The sequence below is a fragment of the Camellia sinensis genome, chromosome 5, assembly GCF_055761805.1.
Source record: "Camellia sinensis isolate YWXY chromosome 5, ASM5576180v1, whole genome shotgun sequence".
Lineage (NCBI taxonomy): Eukaryota > Viridiplantae > Streptophyta > Magnoliopsida > Ericales > Theaceae > Camellia > Camellia sinensis.
The window spans coordinates 13133747-13156811 of NC_138965.1; the positions used below are offsets into that span (position 1 = coordinate 13133747).

General features: G+C 41.4%; 1 long non-coding RNA gene across 8 annotated transcripts; it reads left to right on the forward strand.

The window, feature by feature from the left end:
- Positions 1-7384: 7384 nt before the first annotated feature.
- LOC114279583 (uncharacterized) lies at positions 7385-22939 on the forward strand. 8 transcript variants are annotated; one of them, XR_014329134.1, is made up of 5 exons: positions 7454-7642; positions 9865-10008; positions 10120-10192; positions 19907-20047; positions 22544-22939. It is a non-coding gene; the product is annotated as an uncharacterized LOC114279583 (long non-coding RNA). The 8 variants fall into 8 exon arrangements; XR_014329131.1 differs by lacking the exons at positions 19907-20047; positions 22544-22939 and adding exons at positions 10572-10654; positions 11645-11961; XR_014329136.1 differs by lacking the exons at positions 19907-20047; positions 22544-22939 and adding exons at positions 10572-10654; positions 11645-11961 and having other exon boundaries at positions 7455-7795.
- The last annotated feature ends 126 nt before the right edge of the window (positions 22940-23065 follow it).

Consider the following 23065-nt stretch of genomic DNA (forward strand, 5'->3'; position numbering starts at 1 on the left):
ATGTTACAGTCCCTATGGAATTCGGCCATGGCCCCTAGCAAGCTCACCAAAAATCGGTATTTGCCCATGGCCTTAAATTGAGTTAAAAAATAAAATTTGGCATGACTTCTTAGCCCGGCACTAGAATGATCAAAAATGGTGCTCGGTTGAGCGGCGTTACCAAGTGGCAAGTGAATGGTGTGCCTGAATACCCTAGTCAAAGTCTGTAAAGTGAAGAACAGAGAATGTGTTATGACCGGGCTAAGGCAACAGTGCAAATTAGTTGGTACTTCGACTAAAAGAGTGTGTGCGGCTATGGTGAAGTGGTTTGGAAATACTCTTGGATCGTGAAGGACGTTCCTAATCCTCTGATTTCTACCTGAAAAGGGATTAACACTCTGGTCAGGGGTGCCGGAATTAGCACTCCGACAGACAGGTTAGTATATGCCTCACGTTTGCTTATGTCTTAAGTTTCTTGGGGTTTTCTCTCACATACCTTTCTTTGGCTGATATTCCTCAATTTATATTCGCTTTTGGGCCTCAGGGTTGGACCCACTTTTAATCCACCGTGTGATTGTTCACTCAACTCTTTCTATCGTAATCCAATTCTCACTCGGCTCCTCGCTCAATTGGTTCTATGGCCGATTAGGATGCTTGGCTTCTAGATGGTACAAGACGGGGCCGAATATAATATATATCTTGATTTTCCAAGTGTGTATTCAGCCTCTTTGCATCCCCTAATATTCGGCTCCCACAATTGCCCCCCAAACACCCCACTAAATAGTTAGTTGGCGTGTTTGGTTTCGAACTTGAAAAGTCAAAACAGAAATTCAGCGGTTAACCTCATTCCAATGTGAGTGTCAGAACGCACATGCTTTTCGGTCATCATTACAATTTCCGGCCCCTTCGTACGCTTCCTTCATTTATTATGATTTAAAACTTTGTTGTCTCTTCGAATGCATGCTTTTTTGAATACTTAAAGCTCCTGGTCTACCTTTCGATATACCTTTTCCATTTCGCGACCTCTGTAACCTCCTTCCGTTTCTCATTGCCTCCTCTGCTTCTTATAAGTTCTCTTTTCTTTCATTTTGAATCTCATTTCCTTGTTTGTTTTTAGTTTAGTGTACTCCTTAGACTGGCTAAGATGGCAAAACATTTAAAAGACCACCTTTCTGCGGATCGAATTTCTGGTTTTCAACGCCATTTTTCCATCCCCGACGATGTCCATCTGTCACTCGTGACAGACAACACCCTTGATATGGAGAGGAATGATGAAAGTACAATCATCTTTCCTCTCCTATTAATTGCTGGAGGCGGAGTCCGTTTTCCCCTTCACCCGTTTCTTAGGGCTGTCCTTCGCCATTGGGGTCTAATCCTTTCTCAATCTAATGTAAATTTCTTCTGAATCATAATAGGGATTATATAGTTGAACCGACGCCTTAGGATCAATCTTGGCATACCTGCTATTCGACATTGTTATGCCTTGGCCAAATCTTCTGGCCAGCAGGGGCGCTATTTTCTTAGGGCCAAGGACACCGACTATCACTTGGTGACTATGCTTGCCAGCTCTGGCAAGCGAGTTGATCATGTCATGGTCGTTGTCCGAGGTAACTGGGAATTCGGCAAAGGCGAAGATCGCCTAGATCCTGTACCTAGACGGAGAGGCGAACCAGGTGGCCGTGTATCTCCTTACGTTTATCTACTTTATATTTACTCGGCTTTCTTTCCATGTACTTATCGTTTTATTTGTGCAGGCAACGATTTGAAGAAAGTTCTAGTTTCAGCCGACGATGCTGTGCTTGCGGAAATTAAAACTGCACTCCAGTTCTTTGGCCGTCCAAACCTCTAGAAGCAAGGGAGGGTGGCCCATATACTTCTGAGGTATGAGTTGACTAATACAACATTTTTGGCCGCGGACAACATTCCGATTCCACGAGGCGAACAGCAGCTCACGGCCCTTATCTTCCCCCGCTTCAAAAGCCTTAGGCAGATTGGTTTGGAAGCTTCTGATTCAGAGCAGGTCGAAGAACCAGTAGCCGAAGAAGTCACCGAGCAGCCGAGTTAGTCCGCTTTGGAAGCCAAAGAAGTTGACGAGGCTCTAAACTTGGCATTTGAAGAAGCCGGCCTTAATCCATCTAACTTTCCATCCACTTCAGGTCGAGGGGACGTCTTATTTGGAGTCATTTTTACTAATTTAGGAGATCTTCCCAGCTTGTATACTGAGAACATGGCCGGGGAATCGCTTATGCCGTTGGCTAGAAGGGAGAACGCCGAACGGATGACCGCTTGGAGGAGGGCCGAAACCATCCGTTCTGAACCTGCTGTCGCAACTGAGTCTTCTCCACCTGTTATTGTGGAAGAAACGACTCAAATTGAGACGGCCGAGACGGAGGAGATAGTCGAACAATTGAGTCAGGAGGCTGATCAGAGGGGGGGAGAAGCGTCCCGCCGAGAACGAAGTCGGCTCTGAGGAAAGCCCTATCAACAAATGGCCGCGCATAGAGGAGTCGGACTCGGTTGTGCCATTTGTTGTTCAACCAAGGATAAAAAATGTGCCAATTTCCTCTAATGCGTCGGCTCTGAAAGATCCGGCTCTGGCATTGAGCATGGCTTCCTCAATTTCCCTACCGGCTGACATGGTAACTTTTCAGGCGGAGCCAGATTTGCTGGCAATAACATTAGCCGCTCAGTTGGCCATATTGGTACATGATCCTTATCTGTTGCTTTCCGCCTATATTTTTATTTTTATTCTAATTCCCTATTTTTGCAAATGGCGAGAAGGATAGCCGAGATAGGCCGTTGTCAACATGATACCATTGAACAGATTGGCTTTCTGAAAGTGAAAATTGAAAGTGAGAAGAGCAAGGTTGCGGAGGCCTCTCAAAGGTCCGAGTACGAGGCGGCAAAAGTGGCGGAGGAAAGTGCAAAGGCCGACGCTGAGGCAGAAAAGGCGAGGAGTTCTGACCAGCTCAGATTGGCCGCCGAGGAGAAGGCAAACGCGAGCGAAGAAGCGCTCAAGTTAGCCAAGGAGGTGATTGCCAAGCTGGAAGCTGACTTGGAAGAATCAAAGAAGGCGAAGGAAATAGCCGACTCCGAGATTTCCAAAGCGTTCCAAGTTGGGAAGGACGCCGCCTTGGAGAACCATGTGGAGGAAGTCCCCAAATTCGAGAATCGGGGCTTCAAATACGGCTGGCTCAAAGCCCTCACTATCGCTAATGTGACATTGGCCTAGCCGATGCCATACGAGCAGGTGGACGTTGAGCCGCTGGAGTCTAACCTCGAATATTGACTAGGGTGACATTTTGAATTTTGTTAGGCATCTTCCATGCATGGTTCTTGTAAATTTTTGTTAGTAGATTTCTGTTAATCTAAGGTAATTTTCATGTATAAAATAGCTACTATCTGTACTCAATTTATGAATAAAAATTTCCTTTGCTTTTCACTATTGTCTGTACTCAATTTTTGTTATTAATGAAGATTTTTGCTTTTCACTACTTTGGGTAAAATGACTACTATCTGTTGCTCGTGCTAGATATCGATCCAATAGGGTGTAGGATCATGAGATGAGTAAATTAAACATCCCACTAAATAGCTGCTGAATAGATAACTGCGTATCTTGGCAATTTAGCTGTTTTTCAATTTAGCCGAATGAATTCATGAACATGCCCAAACGACATGATTATATCGGCGCAGGGCCTTGAGATTTGACCGATTAGATTAGTGAACCCTTAGCCGCTAAGATTAACGAATCTGCCCTTGCCCTAGTGAGGAATGAACTAGAACGCCGAATATTGGCGGTTCATGGAATGGCTGGGGCACATGAACCTATCAGCGTAAGGCCTTGCCATTTGGCCAATTAGATTAGCGAATCCTTGTCTCCTAAGATTAATGAATCTGCCCTTGCCGCAGTTAATGAACTGGAACGACAAATATCGGCGGCTCATGGAATGGCTGGGGCACGTGGACCTATCGGCGCAAGGCCTTAAAATTTGACCGATTAGATTAGCGAATCCTTAGCTGCTAAGATTAATGAATTTGCCCTTGCCCCAGTTAATGAACTGGAATGCCGAATATCACGGCTCATGGAATGGCTGGGTACATGGACCTATCGGCGCAAGGCCTTAAAATTTGGCCGATTAGATTAGCGAATCCTTAGCTGCTAAGATTAATGAATTTGCCCTTGCCCCAGTTAATGAACTGGAACGTCGAATATCACGGCTCATGGAATAGCTAGGGCACGTGGACCTATCGGCGTAAGGCCTTGAAATTTGGCCGATTAGATTAACGAATCCTTAGCCGCTAAGATTAACGAATCTGCCCTTGCCCCAGTTAATGAACTGGAACGCTGAATATCGGCAGCTCATGGAATGCGAGCATTGATGAGATCGCCTCAGGAGTGCGGTGCACCCGTGAGTAATAAAAAGGGGTGGTTGCTTCGTGCGTGTAGATTCCATTAGTGTGTCCAAACTCAACTCAACCTAGTGCATTGAACGAGGTTGGAAAAGTGTGAACGTCAAGTAAACTATTCTTCAACAGTAGGGGGAAAGGTAGGACACTGGCTGAACTGGACTCAACGATGAATCGATGTGGCGAACCTTCACGAACGGGAAGTAGGACGTCTGGGGAGTGCGAGAGGCGTCACTCTCCATGTCATCGAAGCAGGTCTCTTAGGAAGGAGAAGCGGCAGCAGGGGAACTCCTCTCATTCGCGAAGTGAGGCTAGTGGGCCACCGCGCCCGTTGAGTTTTTCAGTCTTTATTGGGAACAAACCAATGACGGAGGCAGATTCAATCGTCCGAGATCCACACGTGGTAGTTGAATTTGCACGACAGATTTTTTCGCCAGAGGTCTAGCAGTCGATGATCGGTCAACCTGATTTCGAAGTGGTTCGGGAGGGCGTTCATGGAGTGGTGAAAGGGTTATACACTGCCTATGAAATCGGCATGCGCCTATGTGCCCGTGGTGGGAGATAGAGCCGAAAGACGAATGCATTCAAAATTTAGAAGCTTGTGCGGAGAAAGCCGAATGAGAATTAAGAAGAGTCAAAACTGCCGAGACGTTATCGGCAGGCCAGGCTAACCCGAATATGGAGGAAAGGGTGACCCAAGGGCTTATAAGTCATGCGATTGCCGATCAAGAAACGGCAAGCATGTTTGCGATAGAGGGTGTGAAGACCAGGGCCTATGAACAAGGCTTCCATGACGGCTGAAAAGTTAGGATGCAGAAGACTAAGGAAAAACTCGCTGAGGAGGTCTGTCGATGTGAGAATCGTGGATTCAAGCACGGGTGGATTAGGGCTCTCCAGGCCGCGGAGGCTCTCCATGCAATAGGCGTTGATTTGGCATTGCCGTTATATCAGGGTCACAACTTTCCCTTCTCGACTTTCGAAGTTGAAAAGAGTGACGACGAAGGTGGTACCAAATAAAACTGAACACATTGTACCTTTTTAATGCAAATTGGATACGAATTTTGTATTCTCGATCACTTTAATGAAGCATATTATTTGAAATGTTTGCAAGTTATTTCAATCAATGTTTATAAATTTAGTTATGATCATCTACCATTTTATGTCAATTGTGTTGGCGCTTATCAATCACAATATTCATGAAAGGTGCTCATGAAAGGAGCTCCGAATTCAGATGCTCATTTGTGCCAACCATGTTTTTCACGAAGGGCGCTCCGAATTCGGAGGCTTATTCGGCCCAAATGCCATTTGCAAAAGGGCGCTCTGAATTCGGAGGCTTCTTTGATTTGGCCTAAACGCTATTCGCAAAAGGGCGCTCTGCATTCGAAGGCTTCTTTGTGTTGGCCTAAACACCATTCGCGAAAGGGCACTCCGAATTCGAAGGCTTATTCAACCCAAATGCCATTTACGTAGGGTGCTCTAAATTCGGAGACTTCTTTGTGTTGGCCCAAACGCCATTCACGAAAGGGCGCTCCAAATTCAGAGGCTTATTCGACCTAAACGCCATTTATGTAGGGCGCTCCGAATTCGGAGACTTCTTTATGTTGGCCCAAATGCCATTCGCGAAAGGGCGCTTCGAATTCGGAGGTTTCTTTGTGTTGGCCCAAACGCCATTCACGAAAGGGCGCTCCGAATTCGGAGGCTTATTCGACTCAAATGCCATTTACGTAGGGTGCTCTGAGTTTGAAGACTTCTTTGTGTTGGCCTAAACGCCATTCGCGAAAGGACGCTCCGAATTCGGAGGCTTATTCGGCCCAAATGCCATTTACGTAGGGCGCTCCAAATTCAGCGACTTCTTTGTGTTGGCCCAAACGCTGTTCGCGAAAGGGCGCTCCGAATTCGGACGCTTTTTTGAGTTGGCCCAAATGCCATTCGCGAAAGGGCGCTCTGAATTCGGAGGCTTATTCGGCCCAAACGTCATTCATGTAGGGCGCTTCGAATTCAAAGGCTTCTTTGTGTTGGCCCAAATGCCATTTGCGAAAGGGCACTCCGAATTCAGAGGCTTATTCGGCCCAAATGCCATTCACGTAGTTCGCTCCGAATTCGGAGGCTTATTCGGCCCAAGCGTGTTTTTCACGAAGGGCAATCAAAATTCGGAGGCTTTTGAAACCACCTTAAGTAAACAACCACAACTCATTGGGCAAGGGAACATTGTATTGAAAAAGGGAAAGATACACACGGTGTAAAATCAAAACAAGCTGTCGTGCCATACAAGCTGACCTAATGATAAAATTTGCGCAAGTGTGTGGAATTCCACGGTCATGGCAAGCTTCTTCCATCCATCACTACAACAAAACTAACTATTCACGGCATCATGTTTACGACATGCATTAAATGCATGTCGTAGTTAGTACATTCTACGGCATTTTTTTTTTTGCAAGCCGTAAATGTTTTATTAATAACAGCATACATACTATGTAAGTCGTTGATTCATATATTTATAGCATGTAAAAGTATGCCGTAAAAAATGTATGTTTTTACGACTTACAAAAATTTGTCATAAAATATTTACACTTAAGATGATATACATTTCATGTTATAAAATATTATAACTTTACATGGCATGCATTAACATGTCATGAAAACTTCTGCAAAAAAAAAAAAAAAAAAAAATTCAATCTGAAATTTTTTTATGGCATTCAAAAGCATGTCGTAAAAAATGTATATTTTCACGGCATACAAAAATATGTCATAAAATATTTATACTTAAGATGACATACATTTCATGTCATAAAAATCTTATAACTCTACACGGCATGCATTAGCATGCTGTAAAAACTTTTATTAAAAAAAATTTTAATCTAATGTTTTAAGGGATAATTGCACCCAGTGAGATTTTGAAAAAAATTATATATCACTGCAGAAAATGCTTGTTTTAACAGCATTTTTTTTAAAATTTTTATAATATTTAACGACATTTTATGAGTGTCGCATTTTGTATTAATTAAAACGGTACCGTTTAGCTAGTACAAACGCCTCCAAATGTGTTACAATCTCTGCTGGGCTCCCTCAAGTCTCTGGCTCACTCTCTTCACTTCAACTCGGTGATTTCGATTTCGTAGAGCAGCTTCTTTATCATAAATCAATACCTTGTGTCCCCTGCTTATAAGTCAATACGTAGCTCGGTGATTTCAATTTCGAAGTTCTCTCTCTCGATTTCGAAGCTCCACTGCTACCGCCATTTGCATCGTCTACTAAGGTGAGCCATCGTCATCGATTTTGATTCAATCTCAATTTCGTATTCTCTCTCTCTCTCTCTCTCTCTCAAGCTCTTCATTCCGTCGATTCTTCTCCTCCGAGGGTTTACAATCTTGAATCTCCTCCTAGGGTTTACCCCTTGCTATTTCAAGCGGTAAATTCTCTCTCTGATCTAGAAGTTTTTCTGTTTTACGGAACATCTTGAATCCCAATGTCATATATTCTGCATTGTTTGGTTAATTGCTATGCCTCTTAGTTTAGTTTAGTTGGACAATGTTCTTATGATGATTTAATGTGATGTACTTTTTTGTTGTCTCTTGCTTCGGATGTTGTTGAGCTATGGATGATCACAAAGTGATCAAAACTTTTGATCGCTTGAAGAGATTGAGAACATTTTGCAAATTTGGCCATGTTAATTTTCCATGTAAACTAATTTTTATTTTCTCTAGGCTATGTTTGGATCTTGTATTTGTGGAGAGAAAAGTGAATGAAGTAAGAGCTAAATTATTTAGGCATCCACATAAAGTGGGGGGTGCTTACCATTTATGCCTAGCACTCTATCGAGGATACTAATTCATGTGCTCAATTGGTTTGGCTTCTACTCTAACCCCTTGAATGGGTATGAGGGTAATTTGGATCTAATATACAATACTTGCTCTAAATCTCTGCTCCAATTAGGTTATAATGCACTTATGCTTTTCCATATTGATGAAGTAAAAACCACAATTTGAATTGGGAATGAAGGTAAACTATGTAGATAAGGAAATATCTTGGGTTAGAGCTTCTTAGCAATTATGTTAGGTTTCTCTTGAACTCATAAAATGGCTAAAATTTTAGTTTTATTTTTTTAACATCAGGGCTTATGATGAAAGGTATCGTGTAATGGTTAAGTAATCAAGTTGTATATAGAAAATGTGAAGTTCAGTATAATTTTTACTTTTGCGCAATTTAATGTTATCTACTAAGTTTTTGTTGCATGATAATCATTAACCAGTCTTTACCTTTTGATGATTAATTTTTGCATGCTCTAGGGCCTTTACAAGCTATCTGTCTCCACAGACCAGACGCCTACTATAAGCCTTATAAATTTCCAAGTAAACCTGTACTTTAGTTAGGCTTAGATGGGTTGCCCTTTTTTGTTTTGTTTCATTTTCTTTTAATGGAGTGCATTTACTCTCTCTCTCTCTCTCTCTCTCCCTCTCTCTTCCTCTCATCTTTAGAGTGGTTGCTCTTTTCTGTTTTGTTTCATTGTCTTTTAATGGAGTGCATTTCCTCTCTATCTCTCTCTCTCTCTCTCTCTCTCTCACAGTTTACTTGCTCATTGCACTAACATCACTTTGTACTCATCCTTATAAGTGCTATAATAAGAACTGCGCTGTTTGTTACAAATCCTGTCCTTTTCGATAGGGAATGGTGGACAGGCTGATTAGTCGAATCGAAAAATCTGTGAGAAACACTGTTGGGTGTCAAATATGAATGCATGAGGTGACATGGGAGTGGCCTAGGTAGATTTTGGTTGAGTGCTAAGATATTCATCAAAAAAAAAAAAAACTTCATTGATTTAATATGATGTTTAGCAAAGCATATACATAAGTTATTTGTTTATCAGAGTTCTCCTTACTGTTATATTGTTAGCTGCTCTTATTCCATCGTAGCAAGGTTTTGAAGCATATTTAAGGTTGCTATGCAAATATTTCAAGTGCCACCCCCTTTGGTTGTTTGAAAATAAGGTTCATTTATCGATCTTGTATTAAGTTGTCAAGTAGGTTACTTAAAGTGATGATCTTACTAATTTTATAATTCGATCGGATAGATAGATCTTGAACTTAGTATTACATTGTTATTGGCACTTTATGAAGTGGCTTTTTGTATTCTCTATTGCTTAGCACTCTCTCTTTGTTAATCATTCTTCGAACGTGGTTTACAGTGTGCTAGTCATTTGTTAACACACAATCATATCTGAGAGGCAAAATCCTTCCCTGGCTACTTTTGGTTTGTCCATGGTAATACCATGCAAATTACTGTAATTGGTCCATCATTTTCTCAGTGCCGTAGAATCTTGCTGAGTTCTTTAATTGTTTCGGTCATATGATTAATTATATTGTGCTATAGCTATATTTATGTCATCTGTTGCTTATGGAAATGAAGTTTTTCACTTCTTTGTCTTAGGGTTCCTTGATTTATCTTCCATGGTCCTTGATATTAATTGATTGCTAGTTGCAGAATTATCTAAAACAACAATTATCTAAAACCTTGTCATCGAGCAGTTCGTAGTCTAGAGCGGATCTACTGACATTTGGTTTGGCAGTAACGAATATTCTAACTGGTTTGGTATGGCTGTCAATCCGACCAAAAACTACATTAGTGGTGAGGGCGCAACATTTTTTTTCTTCCAAATTTAATACATTTCACTTGATTTTATTTACATCTATTCAATTTTAGGAAATATTTTGAAAGTGAAATAAATTTTGATTTCAGGTAAATCCTGAAGGCGTGGAGTGTTAAAGGATAAATCTCATCTTCCTGATTTTTTAGTTTTTGAGTTACTATGGTACACAGCTTCTGTAACTCATGCAACCATTATTAAGTGTCTTATTCTCTATCCATCTGCTTTATTATGCTCAATTTATTTTCATAATAAAAAAAAATGAATATGTACATATGAATGAACACAGGTGAAGTTTTATCAGAAGTTCTTGTTTCAGCATAAATTTCTCCATCTGTATTTATCCTCTATTTTAAATTTCATTTTTTTGAAATTTGTTTCCAAATTCAATCATCACTGCATTTGAAAACCATGATAATGCTAGCTATTTATGATGAAATTTTATGTCATTGGATAGAAAACTATGAAATTTTAATGTTTGGTATACTAGCAGAACCATCTTTTCTTTTCCAAATAGCAATTTAATTTATTACCTTTCTCTTAGGGTTGATGGCCCTAAATTTTTGTGATGTCATGCGACAATGGATTTTTCCTTAAGGCTATGAAGATAAACATGTAGATGTGCAGGTAAAATAGAATTTATATCTCATGAATTTACTTGAGTTATTGTGTGCTTGTGATCTCTAAGTTTATATTGAAGGCTTTGTTTAGTATATAGGGAAGGTTAATCCTCAATACTACGCAAGAAGACCCATAACCATTGCAGTAGTAGAAAAAATCAGATTTACATGCGTTTTCCCCCCTAAATATTTAGTCTAATGGAAATCAACCTACTTCAATTATTTTCCTTTTTTGTTTTTTGAAATGTTACAGAGGTATTATTGTACATATACATTGCAAGGTTGTTATAAGGTAGTGTTAAACTTGTGATATGCTTCACAGTTGCAGTCAAAGTCAGTGAGGAAGCTACTTATGGCCTATGGTCTCCAAAATTCATCCAATAACCCTCTATTTTGGAGTATTTCTATAATGTATATGACATGGTCCCTAAATTTTTCCAAAATTCTTTTGGTTTTCCTATATTTCAGGAGTATTTTTACAGTGTATATGGGATGACTATTCACATATTAATATTATATAATAGCATCAGTGTGTACTTTGGCACCCAAAAATATATATATAAATATATATAATATGTAAAAGCATTTTTTTTTTCAAATATAAAAATCATAGAGGTATTTTTTTTTTTCATTCATAGAGGTATTTCTTTTTAAATAAAGCAGCTACTGTGAAAATAATATAACAAAAATGAGGATCAAGGTAAGTTGTAGTTTCCTAATCAGTTAGCTGACACCTAAGCAATGCAGCTCTCCTCCAAGGAGCCTACTTCTTTACCTCTCCATTTCCCAAATGACCATTTGGATGTTGTCATTTGTGGCTGATTATACTCTAATGGTTACCATCCAATTTTGGGTAGTTTTTGCCAATTTTGGGTAGCTACGACCTTGCATAAAACTGTTATGACCTTACCAATATTATATATTTTTCAAAAAAATTCATAAGTTTGTAAGTTTTGAAGAAGAGATTTCCTCTTAAGATGGATTTATTTTTTTACAGGTTGTTGAGTTTGCCCTGGCTTTGCAGGAATCTGGATGCTTTTCTGTTCTTCTGGAATGTGTGCTTGCATCTGTTGCTGCTGTTACAACATTTGCTCTTCGAATCCCTACAATTGGTATTGGGACAAGGCCTTTTTGTATTGGCCAAGTTAATTGATTCTTTAGCTCTCTCTACTACTCCTAATAATGAATTAGACTTGACTGGCTTGTGTTGTGTATAATTTTTTGCTTTCATTTGTACATATAATTTGCTATCTAATCTTGTAATTTGCTTTTCAAGTACTAAAGTGGGCATCTTAATGATATTACGTGTTCATATATTGAGTTTGCTCGTGTAATGAACTTTGAATTTGCTTCTCTCTCTCTCTCTCTCTCTCTCTCTCTCTATATATATATATATATATATATTAAAAATAACCTTCTACAGCATACAAAATTATGTCGTGAAAAGTGTAATACTTTATGACATGTAAGAAAATGCCGTAAAAGATTATATACGGCATACAAAGTATGCCGGAAATATATTAATAATAACCTTTTACGGCATACAAAATTATGTCGTAAAAAGTGTAATAATTTATGACATGCAAGAAAAATGTCGTAAAAGATTATATACGGCATACATAGTATGCCATAAATATATTAAAAATAACTTTCTACGACATGCAAAATTATGTCATGGAAAGGATGATGATTTATGGCATGCCAAAAATGTCGTAAAAAATTATCTACGACATACAAAGTATGTCATTAATGTTTAATTTATTACTTTTTACAACTTTACCTGCATGTTGTAAATGACGTTTGACTTTCCATGGCATGTCATATAACGGCATTTGTGTGCATGCCGTAAAAGAGTTTTTGCGGCATACATTGCAAGCCGTAAAAATTCAATTTTGTTGTAATGCATGCCTTTGAGCCGATATGCCCCTGTCCCTACAATTGAGTCAATCTGATAGGGGTCGTCCTAGTTAGGACCCAATTTTCCGTCAAGCGGATACCTAGCAGTGGGAAGCACTTTCTTGAGGACCAATTCTTTTGGTGTATAATGGCGCAGGTGAACATATTGATTATACGACTTAGCAAGCTGTTGCTGGTCTCGTGCCATGGATGCAAGGGCACGGTCTCGACGTTCTTCAATTAGAGTCAAGTCCAAGGCTAACATCATGTCATTTCGGCCTATATCAAAAACTTTCGATTTTAAGGTTGGGAAGCCGATCTCTAGGGGGATGATTGCCTAGGTTCCGAAGCATAGAGCAAACGGTGTTTCCCCAGTGGATCGCCTCGGATTAGTGCGATGAGCCCACAACACATTGGGCAACTCTTCGACCCATCTGCCTTTAGCTTTCTCCAGCCTTTTCTTGATGCCGTCCAAAATAACCTTGTTAGTGGCCTCCGCTTGACCATTGCTTTGGGGGTAAGCCGGTGAGGAAAAGTAGGGCCGGATACCATAAGTGTCGCACAATTCTCGATACACGCCACAATCAAACTAGGTACCGTTGTTAGAAACAAGTGCTCGTGGTTTACCGAATCTTGTTATGATGTTTTTCTATACAAAATGCTTATTGTCGGAATCTCGAATATGTGTTAGTGCCTCCGCTTCGACCCATATTGTGAAATAATCCGTCGCAACAATTACGAATCGCCTGTTGCCCGGGGCCCGTGGTAACGGTCCGACGATATCAAGGCCCCATTGAGCGAACAGCCAAGGGCTAGTGATAGAATTTAACTCCTCGGTTGGCAGGTGAGTTAAAGGGGAAAACTTCTGGCACTCGCCACATTTCTCGACATAACACTCATCGTCGGTTTGCATGGTCGGCCAATAGTACCCCTGTGATACGGTGCAGTGAGCCAAAGAATGTCCGCCCGATTGGGCACCACAACTGCCTTCATGTATTTCAGACAAAAGTTCCTCGACTTTATCCGAGTGAACACACTTTAAGTACGGCCCGGAGAGAGATTTTTTGTAGAGCTTCCCCTGCGGATCCAAATAGTATTAGAGGGCTTTGTTTCGGAGCTTGTGTGCTTCTTTCTTATCCATCGGGAGCTGTTCTGAAGATAGGAATGTGGCAATAGGGTCCATCCAACTTGGACCTGGTTTGATAACGTTGACATTAACTGGTTCTGAAGAGGCAATACTCGGCTCGGGGACACACCCTACTTCAATTGTCCGCTTAATTTCTAAGTTGATAGCAAAGGCTAGGCAAGCCAGGGCGTCTGCATGCATGTTCTGATCCCGGGTTATTTGATTTAGTTTGTGGTGATCAAATTTCACGAGCAAAGAATTCACCGTTTTCATATGCCACGCGGTCATTTTTGGCTGCATATTCCCCTTTCAACTGGTTGATTACTAGCTTTGAGTCACAGAAAACAAGCAGACGCCGCACACCGAGGTGAAGTGTATTTCGCAGGCCGGTTAACAGTGCTTCATATTCGGCCTCATTGTTTGATGCGTCGAATCCCAATTTGACGGCCTGTTTGATTATTGCCCCTTCAAGGGTCATGATTACTACGCCAGCCCCACTGCCACGCTGGTTGGATGACCTATCACAACATATCTGCCAAACGTCGCCGACATACATTCTCCAATCGGGATTAGTTTGCACTTGATCAGACTTAAAGTCGACCAGGGATCCTGTGAACTCGGCAACAAAGTTGGCAATCACTTGTCCTTTGATGGAAGTTCTGGGTAGAAATTGGATGTCATATTGGTTGAGTTCAAGAGCCCATTTCGAGACGCGCCCAGACACTTCCGCACTGCGGAGTGCGGACCAGAGGGGATATTCCGTTGGTACCCCGATGGTATGCCCCTGAAAGTAGTACATCAGTTTTCTTGCAGCCATGACAAGAGCAAGGATAAGTTTTTCTAATGGAAGGTAACATGTCTCGGCGTCGGCCATAGCTTTGTTCACACAGTAAACTGGTCACTGTTCTCCAAGTTTTTCTTTTAACAATACGACGCTGACCGCCCGGTCGAATACTGCTAGATACAAAATGAGTGGATCGCAGGCTGTAGGTGTTGCCAAGAGTGGTACTGATCGGAGATAAGATTTTAGGCTGTCTAAAGCGGTTTGGCACTCGGGAGTCCAATCAAATGCTCTACCTTGCCGAAGTGTGTGAAAGAATTGTCGGCAGCGATCTGTGGAACGGCTGATAAATCTGTTGAGCGCGACGGCCATCCCCATTAGCTTCTGAACCTCTTTGACTGATCGAGGGGATCCAAGTTCTAGAATTGCCATTATCTGACTTGGATTGGCTTTGATTCTACGGTGGTTAACGATGTAGCCAAGGAATTTGCCAGAGCCGATGTCGAATGCACACTTAGAAGCGTTCAATTTTATCTTGTACTTTCGAAGAATGCCAAATGTTTCTAACAAATCGGCTAGATGTGAGTGCTTTTCCTTGGATTTGACCACCATATCGTCGATGTATACTTCCATGGTACGGCCAAGTTGTTCCTTGAACATGGAAGTCAATAGTCTTTGGTAAGTTGCCCCCGCATTCTTCAGCACAAAAGGCATGACCTTGTAGTAATAGGTTCCTCTTGGGGTGAGGCATACATTTTTTTCTTGATCCTCTGGATGCATGGCAATTTGATGATAGCCTTTGTAGGCATCCAAAAAGCTCATGCGTTGATGATGTACTGTTGCATCTGCGAGTTGGTCTATTATGGGCAGGAGAAAACAGTCCTTGGGACAAGCTTTGTTCAAGTCTGTAAAATCCACACAGATGCGCCAAGAGCCATTCTTCTTCTTTACGATCACAACATTCAACAACCATATAGGATAAGTTACTTCGCGAACCGCCCCAGCGTCAAGTAACCTATCTACTTTTTCAACGACGGCTGAAGTATGCTCCGTGGTTGGCCGCCAGCTTCTTTGAACAATTGGCTTATATTTCGAATCAACGTTCAAGCAGTGTTGGGCCACTGATGGATCTACTCCCGGTATCTCGTATGGAGACCATGCAAACACATCAATATTTCCGAGTAAGAAGGCCATCAATTCCTCCCTTTCGACGTTATCGAAGGAAGCATTGATCATGAAGAACTTCTCAGGATTCCCATCAATTTTGACCCGATGCAGGGCTTCAGTTGCTTTGTCACTTGGGATGCTCCCAATGTCTTTGAGACTCTCCCTATCCGATACCTCAATTGAATGCACTTCCAGTTCCCTCAATCTCTTTGTAGCTAGAAGATAGCATGCCTGCGCCGATTTTTGAAAGCCACGAATTTGTTCAATACCATATTCAGTCAGAAAATGGAGTAGTTGGTGCTAGGTGCTTGGTATAACTTGCATCGTATGTAACCAAGTTCTGCCCATGATCAGATTATACGGCGAATGGAGCTTAATTACCAGAAATTCTACGTCTACTGACCTGGTTCCGGCTCATACAGGTAGTGTGATCTTGCCCAACGGGTACCCGGGTTAGCATTGAAGCCGAATAACGAGTAATCAGCCGAAGACAGGTTCGAATCGGTAAAACCAAGTTTGACAAAAGTTTGTAATACATTATCTCCGAAGTGCTGCCCTGGTTAATAAGAACACGCTCGATGGTGAATCTATTTACACATAGCTCGATGACGAGGGGATCGGTGTGGGGGTGAGTCACTCTAACTAAACCACTGTCGTCGAAACTAATCCTTCTAGTGTCGTGTGGCTGTTTCACTGGCGTCATTGGGCTATAGGTGCTAGACGGCAACTGGATTGTGTGTACCTCGGATGATGCCGGCAAGCTGTATATCATATGAATTAAATCAAGAGAGGGTGACCCCGGTTGTAGAGCTACTGTATTTGTTGAATTGTTCTTTTGGACGTATTACGTAAGTCGGCCGTCTTGCACCAATTCTTCCAGGTGATCTTTTAAAGAAAAACAACTCTCAGTGTCGTGACCATGGTCTTTATGATACTCACATCATTTATCTTGTTTTCTCGCATCGGGGGGTCCCGTTATCTTGGGCGGCCACTTGAAGAATGGAAGGTGTTCTATTTTCGACATAATCTTATTGATCGTCTCTGTCAGCTCCGTGTATTTCTTGCCGGAATGCCTTGTCCGCCTGCTATCCACTTGATACTACTCATTAGCTCGATGTGAACGTTGGTCATTTGATCGGCGCGAATCATGCCTTTTGTCTCGTTTAGGTCTATTTTGCCGCTCGGGGTTTCTTGACGGCACGGAACTAATCGGCTGAACAATTCCCACTGTGGCCGACTCAACGGATTTACGTTCGGCTTTTACTCGAAGGGCGTCATTTTCCACTTTGTAGTACTTTTCAATCTTCTTCATTAATGCCCAGACGGTTTTGGGGGGACATCTGGTTAAAGAACTGCGGAGGGGGCTATCAGGATGCAATCCCATCTTAAAGGCGGTGATGGCCATGGAATCATTGCAAGCATCATCTACTAGATTAAAGCACTCCCAATAGCGGGCCGAGTATTCACGAAAAGTTTCTTCCGGTTTAATCTGCATGGCCCAGAGAGAATCGGCTTGCTTCGGTTGGACTTCATTAGTGATGATTCTCGCCCTGAATGACTTTTGGAGTTGGTGGAAGATCTTAATCGATGCCGACTCTAGTTTATAGTACCACCTCACAACCAGTGGTCCCAGACTGCTTGGAAATATCCGACACATGAGGGTTTCGTCATCAGCATGGAGTGTCATCGCTTGCTTGTAATGACAAATATGATTAGTGGGGTCTGATTTTCCGTTGTAGAGGGTGAACAACTGTGCCTTGAACTTTTTAGGCAGCACATCCCTGGCAATTCGTCGCACGAATGGGTCATGTTTATCTTCCTCGTCCGAATCATTACTTCTTCTTCATCTGTGCCGTACATACGGACTTCCTTCAGACGAGCTGGATACATCAACGCGCCCTTTCTTTTTGGGCTTCGGGGATGGTGAGTCCGAATCACTATCATTATTGCGTTTCTAGAGTCGATGTCAATAGCCATTCTTCTTTCCCGGAGGTCGATCCCGATCTTGGCATGCTGTTTGTTGGGATTTCGCCACCTCCAAGGCCAAATCCTGGCACAGACGCTCATTCTCAGTCATCATGTTTTCCAGCCGCTGTTCATTTTGCTTTGCCTGATCCATAGTCGTCTACATTGTCTCATGCATTGAAGCTGAGGGTGAGGTCTGAGCTACTGAGTCAAAGTTCAAGGCATGTCACGCGGCGATATTCTCCGGTCCCAGCATGTTTCTTGGAGTGAGGTAATCTCTTGGTGTAGTTTCATCAACGACTATCGGAAGATCTTCCGTTACGCCCGCCATGGATGTACTTAAGTATTCCCACAGACGGCGCCAATTGTGGTGAAGTGGTTTGGAAATACTCTTGAATCCTGAAGGACGTTCCTGATCCTCTAATTGCCACTTGAAAAGGGATTAACACTCCGGTCGCGGGTTCTGGAATTAGCACTCCGACAAACAAGTTAGTATATGCCTCATGTTTGCTTATGTCTTAAGTTTCTTGGGGTTTTCTCTTACATACATTTTTTTGGCTGATGTTCCTCTATTTATATTCGCTTTTGGGCCTCAGGGTTGGGCCCACTTTTAATCCACCGTGTGATTGTTCACTCGGCTCTTTCTGTTGTAATCCAATTCTCACTCGGCTCTTTGTTCAACTGGTTCTATGGCCGATTAGGATGCTCGGCTTCTGGATGGTACAAGACGAGGCCGAATATAATATATATCTTGATTTTCCAAGTGTGTATTCGGCCTCTTTGCATCCCCTAATATTCGGCTCCCATAGCGGCATATAGCTCGGCTAAATAGGGCAAGGTTTTAGCCCGACCCTGACTTAGGGTAAGGTTTTAGCCGTGTCATGGAAAAGGCGCTGTGCCTAGTTTGGCTGCATACTCATACGGTTATGGTTTATCGTGGACTAGGCCACGAACAGGGGTGTTAGCTTAGTTTGAAGAGGAATCCCTAGTACGGTTATATTCATGAATAAAGACTACCAACAAATCTTTAGTTCGGTTTGTTTATACTTTTGGATCAAAACTGCAGGATTTGGTTGGCTTAAATCTTAGCCGATTGATGTTCATATAGTTTTACATTCTGTCAATGCGTGTTTTATTGGTTTTAAGACTTAAGTTCTATTCAAAGGTAAGAGCGGGGGTTTGATAGAACAGAAACATAAAAAATATGAAGAACAAACTTGAATAACAGTGGAAAAATAAAAGAGAGTGAAGGGCACTTACGGATTAGGGACAGATAATCTGATTCCAATAGACAAAAATTGCTCCAGCAACGATTACGAGTACAACATAGATTACAGCTTGAGCGTAGAATAATGGGAGTGTGAGATTGGAGTTGCAGGGAGCTTAGATAGAATAAACAGTAGGTGGGGCTATTCAAGTGTAGAGGTGGTATGTATGTAATAAATGTAAAACAGCGGGGTTATTCAAATTTCGAGGTAGTAATGGACGGCTGTCACAGTAAGCAGGGGCAATCAACGCGAGCCACGTGTCCTAGTAAGGACATGATGTCAGAAACTTAGGCAAATGGGCTGTACGACCGTTGCAGCTTCTGGAAACTGAGCGAATCTTAGTTCGGTTGGCCTGAATAGTTCGGCTTGGTTGGTTTGAATATTTTAGCACGGCTAGAAGACAATAATCCTAATCATGCTTCGTAGATGGAATTAAAAGGCAATTGAGAGCGTAATTTATGTGCATAAATTGGGCCGAGCTAAGTATTTCCTACTGTGGACATTGGGTTGAGCTATGGACTAAGGTGAGAGCTTGGATAACTCGGCCTTGAGCCAAGCGCATGCCAAGCCGGTCAGAAGCGTATTGCTAGGGTCTTGACCTAGCTAGTTAGAGCTAAGTTCAGTGGTGGACCAAGGTGTGTTCAGAGAAGAGAGCCGAGCTAGGCGTAGCTTAGCAGGGCGCCATCCTGTAGTTAGGGTTACCATGGTCTTACCTAGGGTAGCACAGAGCCGTGTTAGCTCGGTCAACCATAACACCTGCCGAGGTAAAGGATTTAAATCATCTCACTTGGTTGGCACTGAGAAGGCTATTATTAAGATAAACATTATCTTGTGGGAAAGTGATTCCTAGGAAGACTCTGCTAAGGAGAGTTAGAATCTTACTAGCAATGTACCTGCCGAAATCCATAAAAGCTCATAACAAAACCTATGAACAGGTATTGCAATTCTTACTCTCAAATACACAAAGCTTTTGTCTATGGTCTATTTGGCTAACTTAGGCATTGGAGAGGTTTCCGACGTACACACCTGCCGACTACCTCACGTTTGTGTTTTCAGGTGGCAAAGGAACGACGCTTGGAGGAATGCAAACTAGGTCAACAGGAATATACGAGAAGATTATTTCGTGCTAGTACATGGACCATTTCAAGTAACTTTTTTTAAGACCAACAGTGACAGTCGTTGGATTTTTGGATACAGGTTCTTATCCTAATCATTTTAATATCTTAAGTGCTGTCACTTGTAAGATTAGACCATCACATGTTGAATTGTTAGAACCATCGTTTACTATGGAGGAAATAAAAAAAAAAGAGGCTATTTTTCAAATGGGCAAATTTAAGGCACCCGGGCCGGATTGGTTTATTGCGGGTTTTTATCAAAAATATTGGGTAGAGGTGGGCGAGTCGGTTAGTGAGTCTGTTCTTAGCTTCCTTAATTTGCTTAAGCACATTAATAAAACTTTCATATCCTAAGAAGAAAAGTCCCTTGCAGTGAATGATTATCGAACTATTGGTCTTTGCAATGTTCTGTACAAAATGGGAGCTAAAGTTTTGGCTACTCTGTTAAGAGACATTTTATCAGACTTGATTTCTTTTAATCAAAGTGCGTGTTTAAAAGGATGATTAATTTTAGATAATATTTTGTTGGCACATGAGCTTGTTGAATATATTAAGGAGAAGAGAGTTGGGCGGACTTCAATCTTTGGGTTAAAATTGGATATGAATAAAGCATATGATAGGGTTAATTGGGAATTTCCGGTAGCTATGCTAGAAAAAATGGGTTTTCCTATGAAGTGGGTTTGGATGATTTCACAATGTATTTCGACGGTCACATTTTCGGTTTTGTTTAATGGAACACAATCACTATTTTTTGTACCACATGCTGGCCTTAGTAGGGTGATCCTCTATCGCCTTATCTCTTCTTGGTGATCATGCAAGCTTTATCAGATTGTTTTGAACATTTGTCAAGTCAAGGCATTTGTCAAGGTATTGCTTTATGCAGATCTTCTCATACTATTTCGCACCTGTTATTTGCTGATGATTGTTTTATTTTTCAAAAGTATGAAATGTCGGAAGTGTGGTGTTTACAGTGGTTTTTAAGTGCATTTTGTGATCAGTTGGGTTTGCGAATTAATTTCTAAAAATCTGAATTTTGTCCTAGCTCGAATTTGTCCTTGAATGATAAACAGTGGATTGAGTCGATGTTGGGCGTTAAAGTGGTGGATAAGCCCGGAGTGTATCTTGGTGCCAATCTGGGTTTTCTGGGTAGATCAAAAGATGATATTTTCAGAGCTATAATTGACAAAATTCAGCACAAGTTACAAGGGTGGAAATGTGAATTCTTGAATTTTGCTGGGAGGGAGGTGATGGTAAGACATGTGCTGCACTATATTCCGGTCTATTTAATGTCTCTGTTTCAAATGCCTTCCTCTTTTTTAGCAAAGCTGACATGTTTGGTTCGGAAATTTTTATGGAAGTCTAACTCTGACGGGTGTACGTTGGAAGAAGTGGTCCTCTGTTTGTTTGCCAAAGGATTTGGGTGGTTTGGGGTTTAGGGATCTTCGATGTTTTAATCAAGCTTTATTAGCAAAGCAGGCGTGGAGATTAATTTCAAATCCCGATTTGTTGGTGTCTGAAGTGTTGTTAGGCAAATGTTGTCATGGTCAATCTCATTTGCATGTTTCAAAAGTTACTAGATCTTCATGGGGTTAGCGTAGCATCTTGTGGCGTAGGGAGCTCTTAAACATGGGGGTTTCAATGGGTAGTAGGTAATGGTAAACATATTTTGCCTTTTGAGGATCAATGGATTCCCATGATCTCTAACCCAATGAGAGGGAGAGATTTAAATCAGATGTTGCCTTCTATGAAGGTAGAACACTTTATAGATAATGAACATAGATGTTGGAGAGAAAATTTGGTTAGACTATTTTTTCTTGAAGATTGTTGTCGACACATTCTAACAATTCATATTCTGAATTTTCCTTGCGAGGACAAATTGGTTTGGCGCCTTGTCAAGAGTGGGGAATATTCGGTAAAATCAGGCTACAAACAAGCCTTGCTTCGTTATTATCCGTATTTTGGTCACCCAGATACGAATCAAATGGTTTGGAAAAAACTGTGGCACTTGAGGCTACTTCCAAAATGGGCTTTATTTATATGGAAGTTTCTTCATAGAGTTTTCCCGGTAAAATGAGATTTAAAAAGGCAAGGAATGATAGATGAAACGGTGTGTGTCGGGTGTAATAAAAAGGATGAAACTTTAGAACACGTGTTTTTTGACAGTACAATTTCGCAACGGGTATGGCGGGGATCAGTGTTAGTGCTGGACTTTAGTATGGGGTCACCGGTATCCTTTTTTCGGTGGTTCAAGGATTGGGTTGAGCAAGTGAATGATGACCAAGGGGCTGGACTTTAGTATTGGGTCACCGGTATGCTCTTTTTGGTGGTTCAAGGATTGGGTTGAGCAAGTGAATGATGACCTAGTAATCATTCAATCCGTGGCTATTCTTTGGGCTATATGGTTACAACGAATAGTTTTACATTCAATCATAGCCCTAGAAGTCCTGAAGACACAATTGAGGAAGTGAAAGACCACTCAACTTTGGCTATAACTATTGCATATCATGGGTCCTCTGTTCTTATTGATGATAGTGTAGGTAATGGGAATCATCAAACTAATCTGTGTGTTTTACAACAGGCACAGGCAAGGGAGCATATTGCTGGTTTATCCACTTGGCTGTTCATCATTAATGGAGCATGAAAAGCTTCTCACACCGGTGCAGGTATGCATGGATAATAAGGGTCAAAATCTACATCAAAATGCTTTAGTTGTGAACCCACTTCCTAGTCCACTGGCGGCAGAGGCAAATGCATGTTTGGAAGCCCTAAGATGGGCGAGGGCTCAAGTGATGAAATGCTTAACTATTCAAACAGATTGCGTATTAGTCAAGATACTTCAGAGCCAAGGAGAAGTCACAGGTTGGCAAATTATGTCTATAGTTAGTGATATTATTAACTATAGTAAGATAGGAAGAAATGTAATTCAACCAGCACATAAGCTGACAACTGATGTTATTAAGTTATTTAACTAATATATTTTGGTGATTAGTCTTACAAAAAAATAAAAAAACAAACGAACAAAAAGAAGAGAAAAGAGACAAAAATAATAAATGTCAATGACAGTGTCCAGCAGATCCAATAAAAAAAGATGCCATCCTTA